Source organism: Pseudophryne corroboree, chromosome 10, assembly GCF_028390025.1.
Source record: "Pseudophryne corroboree isolate aPseCor3 chromosome 10, aPseCor3.hap2, whole genome shotgun sequence".
Lineage (NCBI taxonomy): Eukaryota > Metazoa > Chordata > Amphibia > Anura > Myobatrachidae > Pseudophryne > Pseudophryne corroboree.
In genome coordinates this window covers 229,560,108-229,570,232 of record NC_086453.1, presented here as the reverse complement: position 1 = coordinate 229,570,232, position 10,125 = coordinate 229,560,108, and positions in this window count along the sequence as shown.

Below are 10,125 nucleotides of genomic sequence, written 5' to 3'. Positions count from 1 at the left end.
TGCAGTGTCACGCAGGATGGCCCTTCCAAAAAACACTCCCCAAACAGCACATGATGCAAAGAAGAAAAAAAGAGGCGCAATGAGGTAGCTGTGTGAGTAAGATAAGCGACCCTAGTGGCCGACACAAACACCTGGCCCATCTAGGAGTGGCACTGCAGTGGCACGCAGGATGGCCCTTCCAAAAAACACTCCCCAAACAGCACATGACGCAAATAAAAATGAAAGAAAAAAGAGGTGCAAGATGGAATTGTCCTTGGGCCCTCCCACCCACCCTTATGTTGTATAAACAGGACATGCACACTTTAACCAACCCATCATTTCAGTGACAGGGTCTGCCACACGACTGTGACTGAAATGACGGGTTGGTTTGGACCCCCACCGAAAAAGAAGCAATTAATCTCTCCTTGCACAAACTGGCTCTACAGAGGCAAGATGTCCACCTCATCATCATCCTCCGATATATCACCGTGTACATCCCGCTCCTCACAGATTATCAATTCGTCCCCACTGGAATCCACCATCTCAGCTCCCTGTGTACTACTTTGTGGAGGCAATTGCTGCTGGTCAATGTCTCCACGGAGGAATTGATTATAATTCATTTTAATGAACATCATCTTCTCCACATTTTCTGGAAGAAACCTCGTACGCCGATTGCTGACAAGGTGAGCGGCGGCACTAAACACTCTTTCGGAGTACACACTTGTGGGAGGGCAACTTAGGTAGAATAAAGCCAGTTTGTGCAAGGGCCTCCAAATTGCCTCTTTTTCCTGCCAGTATAAGTACGGACTGTCTGACGTGCCTACTTGGATGCGGTCACTCATATAATCCTCCACCATTCTTTCAATGGGGAGAGAATCATATGCAGTGACAGTAGACGACATGTCCGTAATCGTTGTCAGGTCCTTCAGTCCGGACCAGATGTCAGCATCAGCAGTCGCTCCAGACTGCCCTGCATCACCGCCAGCGGGTGGGCTCGGAATTCTGAGCCTTTTCCTCGCACCCCCAGTTGCGGGAGAATGTGAAGGAGGAGATGTTGACAGGTCGCGTTCCGCTTGACTTGACAATTTTGTCACCAGCAGGTCTTTGAACCCCAGCAGACTTGTGTCTGCCGGAAAGAGAGATCCAAGGTAGGTTTTAAATCTAGGATCGAGCACGGTGGCCAAAATGTAGTGCTCTGATTTCAACAGATTGACCACCCGTGAATCCTTGTTAAGCGAATTAAGGGCTCCATCCACAAGTCCCACATGCCTAGCGGAATCGCTCTGTGTTAGCTCCTCCTTCAATGTCTCCAGCTTCTTCTGCAAAAGCCTGATGAGGGGAATGACCTGACTCAGGCTGGCAGTGTCTGAACTGACTTCACGTGTGGCAAGTTCAAAAGGTTGCAGAACCTTGCACAACGTTGAAATCATTCTCCACTGCGCTTGAGACAGGTACATTCCACCTCCTATATCGTGCTCAATTGTATAGGCTTGAATGGCCTTTTGCTGCTCCTCCAACCTCTGAAACATATATAGGGTTGAATTCCACCTCGTTACCACTTCTTGCTTCAGATGATGGCAGGGCAGGTTCAGGCATTTTTGGTGGTGCTCCAGTCTTCTGTACGTGGTGCCTGTCCTCCGAAAGTGTCCCGCAATTCTTCTGGCCACCGACAGCATCTCTTGCACGCCCCTGTCGTTTTTTAAATAATTCTGCACCACCAAATTCAAGGTATGTGCAAAACATGGGACGTGCTGGAATTTGCCCATATTTAATGCACACACAATATTGCTGGCGTTGTCCGATGCCACAAATCCACAGGAGAGTCCAATTGGGGTAAGCCATTCCGCGATGATCTTCCTCAGTTGCCGTAAGAGGTTTTCAGCTGTGTGCGTATTCTGGAAAGCGGTGATACAAAGCGTAGCCTGCCTAGGAAAGAGTTGGCGTTTGCGAGATGCTGCTACTGGTGCCGCCGCTGCTGTTCTTGCGGTGGGCGTCTATACATCTACCCAGTGGGCTGTCACAGTCATATAGTCCTGACCCTGCCCTGCTCCACTTGTCCACATGTCCGTGGTTAAGTGGACATTGGGTACAACTGCATTTTTTAGGACACTGGTGAGTCTTTTTCTGACGTCCGTGTACATTCTCGGTATCGCCTGCCTAGAGAAGTGGAACCTAGATGGTATTTGGTAACGGGGGCACACTACCTCAACAAATTGTCTAGTTCCCTGTGAACTAACGGCGGATACCGGACGCACGTCTAACACCAACATAGTTGTCAAGGCCTCAGTTATCCGCTTTGCAACAGGATGACTGCTGTGATATTTCATCTTCCTCGCAAAGGACTGTTGGACAGTCAATTGCTTGGTGGAAGTAGTAAAAGTGGGCTTACGACTTCCCCTCTGGGATGACCATCGACTCCCAGCAGCAACAACAGCAGCGCCAGCAGCAGTAGGCGTTACACGCAAGGATGCATCGGAGGAATCCCAGGCAGGAGAGGACTCGTCAGAATTGCCAGTGACATGGCCTGCAGGACTATTGGCATTCCTGGGGAAGGAGGAAATTGACACTGAGGGAGTTGGTGGGGTGGTTTGCGTGAGCTTGGTTACAAGAGGAAGGGATTTACTGGTCAGTGGACTGCTTCCGCTGTCACCCAAAGTTTTTGAACTTGTCACTGACTTATTATGAATGCGCTGCAGGTGACGTATAAGGGAGGATGTTCCGAGGTGGTTAACGTCCTTACCCCTACTTATTACAGCTTGACAAAGGCAACACACGGCTTGACAAATGTTGTCCGCATTTCTGGTGAAATACTTTCACACCGAAGAGCTGATTTTTTTGGTATTTTCACCAGGCATGTCAACGGCCCTATTCCTCCCACGGACAACAGGTGTCTCCCCGGGTGCCTGACTTAAACAAACCACCTCACCATCAGAATCCTCCTGGTCAATTTCCTCCCCAGCGCCAGCAACACCCATATCCTCCTCATCCTGGTGTACTTCAACACTGACATCTTCAATCTGACTATCAGGAACTGGACTGCGAGTGCTCCTTCCAGCACTTGCAGGGGGCGTGCAAATGGTGGAAGGTGCATGCTCTTCACGTCCAGTGTTGGGAAGGTCAGGCATCGCAAACGACACAATTGGACTCTCCTTGTGGATTTGGGATTTCGAAGAACGCACAGTTCTTTGCGGTGCTTTTGCCAGCTTGAGTCTTTTTATTTTTCTAGCGAGAGGCTGAGTGCTTCCATCCTCATGTGAAGCTGAACCACTAGCCATGAACATAGGCCAGGGCCTCAGCCGTTCCTTGCCACTCCGTGTGGTAAATGGCATATTGGCAAGTTTACGCTTCTCCTCCGACAATTTTATTTTAGATTTTGGAGTCCTTTTTTTACTGATATTTGGTGTTTTGGATTTTACATGCTCTGTACTATGACATTGGGCATCGGCCTTGGCAGACGACGTTGCTGGCATTTCATCATCTCGGCCATGACTAGTGGCAGCAGCTTCAGCACGAGGTGGAAGTGGATCTTGATCTTTCCCTAATTTTGGAACCTCAACATTTTTGTTCTCCATATTTTAATAGGCACAACTAAAAGGCACCTCAGGTAAACAATGGAGATGGATGGATACTAGTATACTTATGGATGGACCAGCGACTGCCGACACAGAGGTAGCTACAGCCGTGGACTACCGTACTGTGTCTGCTGCTAATATAGACTGGATGATAATGAGATGAAATTAATATATATATATATATATAATATCACTAGTACTGCAGCCGGACAGGTATATATATTTATTATGTAATGACTGATGACGGACCTGCTGGACACTGTCAGCTCAGCAGCACCGCAGACTGCTACAGTAAGCTACTATAGTAGTATGTATCAAGAAGAAAAAAAAAAAAACACGGGTAGGTGGTATACAATTATGGATGGACCAGCGACTGCCGACACAGAGGTAGCTACAGCCGTGGACTACCGTACTGTGTCTGCTGCTAATATAGACTGGATGATAATGAGATGAAATTAATATATATATATATATATAAAATATCACTAGTACTGCAGCCGGACAGGTATATATATTTATTATGTAATGACTGATGACGGACCTGCTGGACACTGTCAGCTCAGCAGCACCGCAGACTGCTACAGTAAGCTACTATAGTAGTATGTATCAAGAAGAAAGAAAAAAAAAAAAAACACGGGTAGGTGGTATACAATTATGGATGGACCAGCGACTGCCGACACAGAGGTAGACTCAGCCGTGGACTACCGTACTGTGTCTGCTGCTAATATAGACTGGATGATAATGAGATGAAATTAATATATATATATATATATATAATATCACTAGTACTGCAGCCGGACAGGTATATATATTTATTATGTAATGACTGATGACGGACCTGCTGGACACTTTCAGCTCAGCAGCACCGCAGACTGCTACAGTAAGCTACTATAGTAGTATGTATCAAGAAGAAAGAAAAAAAAACACGGGTAGGTGGTATACAATTATGGATGGACCAGCGACTGCCGACACAGAGGTAGCTACAGCCGTGGACTACCGTACTGTGTCTGCTGCTAATATAGACTGGATGATAATGAGATGAAATTAATATATATATATATATATATATATATATAATATCACTAGTACTGCAGCCGGACAGGTATATATATTTATTATGTAATGACTGATGACGGACCTGCTGGACACTGTCAGCTCAGCAGCACCGCAGACTGCTACAGTAAGCTACTATAGTAGTATGTATCAAGAAGAAAGAAAAGAAAAAAACACGGGTAGGTGGTATACAATTATGGATGGACCAGCGACTGCCGACACAGAGGTAGCTACAGCCGTGGACTACCGTACTGTGTCTGCTGCTAATATAGACTGGATGATAATGAGATGAAATTAATATATATATATATATATATATATAATATCACTAGTACTGCAGCCGGACAGGTATATATATTTATTATGTAATGACTGATGACGGACCTGCTGGACACTGTCAGCTCAGCAGCACCGCAGACTGCTACAGTAAGCTACTATAGTAGTATGTATCAAGAAGAAAGAAAAAAAAAACCACGGGTAGGTGGTATACAATTATGGATGGACCAGCGACTGCCGACACAGAGGTAGCTACAGCCGTGGACTACCGTACTGTGTCTGTTGCTAATATAGACTGGATGATAATGAGATGAAATTAATATATATATATATATATATATATAATATCACTAGTACTGCAGCCGGACAGGTATATATATTTATTATGTAATGACTGATGACGGACCTGCTGGACACTGTCAGCTCAGCAGCACCGCAGACTGCTACAGTAAGCTACTATAGTAGTATGTATCAAGAAGAAAGAAAAAGAAAAAAACACGGGTAGGTGGTATACAATTATGGATGGACCAGCGACTGCCGACACAGAGGTAGCTACAGCCGTGGACTACCGTACTGTGTCTGCTGCTAATATAGACTGGATGATAATGAGATGAAATTAATATATATATATATATATATATATATATAATATCACTAGTACTGCAGCCGTACAGGTATATATATTTATTATGTAATGACTGATGACGGACCTGCTGGACACTGTCAGCTCAGCAGCACCGCAGACTGCTACAGTAAGCTACTATAGTAGTATGTATAAAGAAGAAGAAAGAAAAAAAAAAACGGGTAGGTGGCATACAATATTATATATATATTATATACAATTATATATATATATATATATATATATATTAAACTGGTGGTGATTATTAAACTGGTGGTCAGGTCACTGGTCACACTATCAGCAACTTGCAAGTAGTACTCCTAAGCAGACAATCACAATATATATTATACTGGTGGTCAGTGTGGTCACAATGGCAGTGTGGCACTCTGGCAGCAAAAGTGTGCACTGTACGTTATATGTACTCCTGAGTCCTGCTCTCAGACTCTAACTGCTCCCCACTGTCAGTGTCTCCCCCACAAGTCAGATATACATTATACAGTCACACTATCTATCTATCACTTCAGCAAGTAGTAGTACTCCTCCTAATGCTCCCCAAAATTACTACTGTGTCTCTCTCTACTCTAGTCTCACTCTCTTCTTCTCTTCTCTATAAACGGAGAGGACGCCAGCCACGTCCTCTCCCTATGAATCTCAATGCACGTGTGAAAATGGCGGCGACGCGCGGCTTCTTATATAGAATCCGAGTCTCGCGATAGAATCCGAGCCTCGCGAGAATCCGACAGCGGGATGATGACGTTCGGGCGCGCTCGGGTTAACCGAGCAAGGCGGGAAGATCCGAGTCGCTCGGACCCGTGAAAAAAAAATGAAGTTCGGGCGGGTTCGGATTCCGAGGAACCGAACCCGCTCATCTCTAGTTCAGAGCTACTCAGAAACTGCACAAACACTTTTTGCACAGCTCCCCTGCACAAGCAGTCGCACACCTGTTATGTTAAAATACACTACCCCATATGCGGTGACTATCTGATCACACGGCTGCAAAAGACTGCTACCGTGTGATCAACCCGGAATGACCCCCATGGTTTGTTCCAGTTACTTTGCTCTTTTCATGCTTTGCTCCTGACCCTGAATCAGCCCCATACTGGATAGCTGCATCTGGTGCAAACCTGTGCCAAAACTCCAAGTAAGAGGTTGCTTAAAACTAGAGATGAGCGGGTTCGGTTTCTCTGAATCCGAACCCGCCCGAACTTCATGTTTTTTTACATGGGTCCGAGCGACTCGGATCTTCCCGCCTTGCTCGGTTAACCCGAGCGCGCCCGAACGTCATCATCACGCTGTCGGATTCTCGCGAGGCTCGGATTCTATCGCGAGACTCGGATTCTATATAAGGAGCCGCGCGTCGCGGCCATTTTCACACGTGCATTGAGATTGATAGGGAGAGGACGTGGCTGGCGTCCTCTCCGTTTAGAAATTAAAATAGATAGCAGAGTGAGAGTGAGACACTTCATTTACTTACTGGAGCTTAGGAGGAGTTATACTAGTGACTGATGACCAGTGACCTGACCACCAGTGCAGTTTTATAATTTATTATTATTTAATAATCCGTTCTGTTCTTGTTCTCTGCCTGAAAAAAACGATACACAGTGACTCAGTCACACTCACATACCATATCTGTGCTCAGCCCAGTGTGCTGCATCATCTATGTATAATATCTGACTGTGCTCACACAGCTTAATTGTGGGGGAGACTGGGGAGCAGTTATAGGTTATAGCAGGAGCCAGGAGTAAATATTAAACAGTGCACACTTTTGCTGCCAGAGTGCCACTGCCAGTGTGACTGACCACTGACCACTGTGACCAGTGACCTGACCACACTGACCACCAGTATAGTATATTGTGATTGAATGTCTGCCTGAAAAAGTACACTCGTCATGTGACTTGTGTGGTGTTTTTTTATTCTATAAAAATTAAAAAACTCATTCTGCTGACAGACAGTGTCCAGCAGGTCCGTCATTATATAATATATACCTGTCCGGCTGCAGTAGTGATATATATATATATTTTTTATATCATTATTTATCATCCAGTCTATACTAGCAGCAGACACAGTACGGTAGTTCACGGCTGTAGCTACCTCTGTGTCGGCACTCGGCAGTCCATCCATAATTGTATACCACCTACCCGTGGTTTTTTTTTCTTTCTTCTTTATACATACTACATCTCATTATCATCCAGTCTATATTAGCAGCAGACACAGTACAGTACGGTAGTCCACGGCTGTAGCTACCTCTGTGTCGGCACTCGGCAGTCCATCCATAATTGTATACCACCTACCCGTGGTTTTTTTTTCTTTCTTCTTTATACATACTACATCTCATTATCATCCAGTCTATATTAGCAGCAGACACAGTACAGTACGGTAGTCCACGGCTGTAGCTACCTCTGTGTCGGCACTCGGCAGTCCATCCATAATTGTATACCACCTACCCGTGGTTTTTTTTTCCTTTCTTCTTTATACATACTACATCTCATTATCATCCAGTCTATATTAGCAGCAGACACAGTACAGTACGGTAGTCCACGGCTGTAGCTATCTCTGTGTCGGCACTCGGCAGTCCATCCATAATTGTATACCACCTACCCGTGGTTTTTTTTTTCTTTCTTCTTTATACATACTACATCTCATTATCAACCAGTCTATATTAGCAGCAGACACAGTACAGTACGGTAGTCCACGGCTGTAGCTACCTCTGTGTCGGCACTCGGCAGTCCATCCATAATTGTATACCACCTACCCGTGGTTTTTTTTTCTTTCTTCTTTATACATACTTCATCTCATTATCAACCAGTCTATATTAGCAGCAGACACAGTACGGTAGTTCACGGCTGTAGCTACCTCTGTGTCGGCACTCGGCAGTCCATCCATAATTGTATACCACCTACCCGTGGTTTTTTTTGTTCTTTCTTCTTTATACATACTACATCTCATTATCATCCAGTCTATATTAGCAGCAGACACAGTACAGTACGGTAGTCCACGGCTGTAGCTACCTCTGTGTCGGCACTCGGCAGTCCATCCATAATTGTATACCACCTACCCGTGGTTTTTTTTTTCTTTCTTCTTTATACATACTACATCTCATTATCATCCAGTCTATATTAGCAGCAGACACAGTACAGTACGGTAGTCCACGGCTGTAGCTACCTCTGTGTCGGCACTCGGCAGTCCATCCATAATTGTATACCACCTACCCGTGGTTTTTTTTTCTTTCTTCTTTATACATACTACATCTCATTATCAACCAGTCTATATTAGCAGCAGACACAGTACAGTACGGTAGTCCACGGCTGTAGCTACCTCTGTGTCGGCACTCGGCAGTCCATCCATAATTGTATACCACCTACCCGTGGTTTTTTTTTTCTTTCTTCTTTATACATACTACATCTCATTATCATCCAGTCTATATTAGCAGCAGACACAGTACAGTACGGTAGTCCACGGCTGTAGCTACCTCTGTGTCGGCACTCGGCAGTCCATCCATAATTGAATACCACCTACCCGTGGTTTTTTTTTCTTTCTTCTTTATACATACTACATCTCATTATCATCCAGTCTATATTAGCAGCAGACACAGTACAGTACGGTAGTCCACGGCTGTAGCTACCTCTGTGTCGGCACTCGGCAGTCCATCCATAATTGTATACCACCTACCCGTGGTTTTTTTTTTCTTTCTTCTTTATACATACTACATCTCATTATCAACCAGTCTATATTAGCAGCAGACACAGTACAGTACGGTAGTCCACGGCTGTAGCTACCTCTGTGTCGGCACTCGGCAGTCCATCCATAATTGTATACCACCTAGTCCTACCCGTGGTTTTTTTTTTCTTTCTTCTTTATACATACTACATCTCATTATCATCCAGTCTATATTAGCAGCAGACACAGTACAGTACGGTAGTCCACGGCTGTAGCTACCTCTGTGTCGGCACTCGGCAGTCCATCCATAATTGTATACCACCTACCCGTGGTTTTTTTTTTCTTTCTTCTTTATACATACTACATCTCATTATCAACCAGTCTATATTAGCAGCAGACACAGTACAGTACGGTAGTCCACGGCTGTAGCTACCTCTGTGTCGGCACTCGGCAGTCCATCCATAATTGTATACTAGTATCCATCCATCTCCATTGTTTACCTGAGGTGCCTTTTAGTTGTGCCTATTAAAATATGGAGAACAAAAATGTTGAGGTTCCAAAATTAGGGAAAGATCAAGATCCACTTCCACCTCGTGCTGAAGCTGCTGCCACTAGTCATGGCCGAGACGATGAAATGCCAGCAACGTTGTCTGCCAAGGCCGATGCCCAATGTCATAGTACAGAGCATGTCAAATCCAAAACACCAAATATCAGTAAAAAAAGGACTCCAAAACCTAAAATAAAATTGTCGGAGGAGAAGCGTAAACTTGCCAATATGCCATTTACCACACGGAGTGGCAAGGAACGGCTGAGGCCCTGGCCTATGTTCATGGCTAGTGGTTCAGCTTCACATGCGGATGGAAGCACTCAGCCTCTCGCTAGAAAACTGAAAAGACTCAAGCTGGCAAAAGCACCGCAAAGAACTGTGCGTTCTTCGAAATCCCAAATCCACAAGGAGAGTCCAAT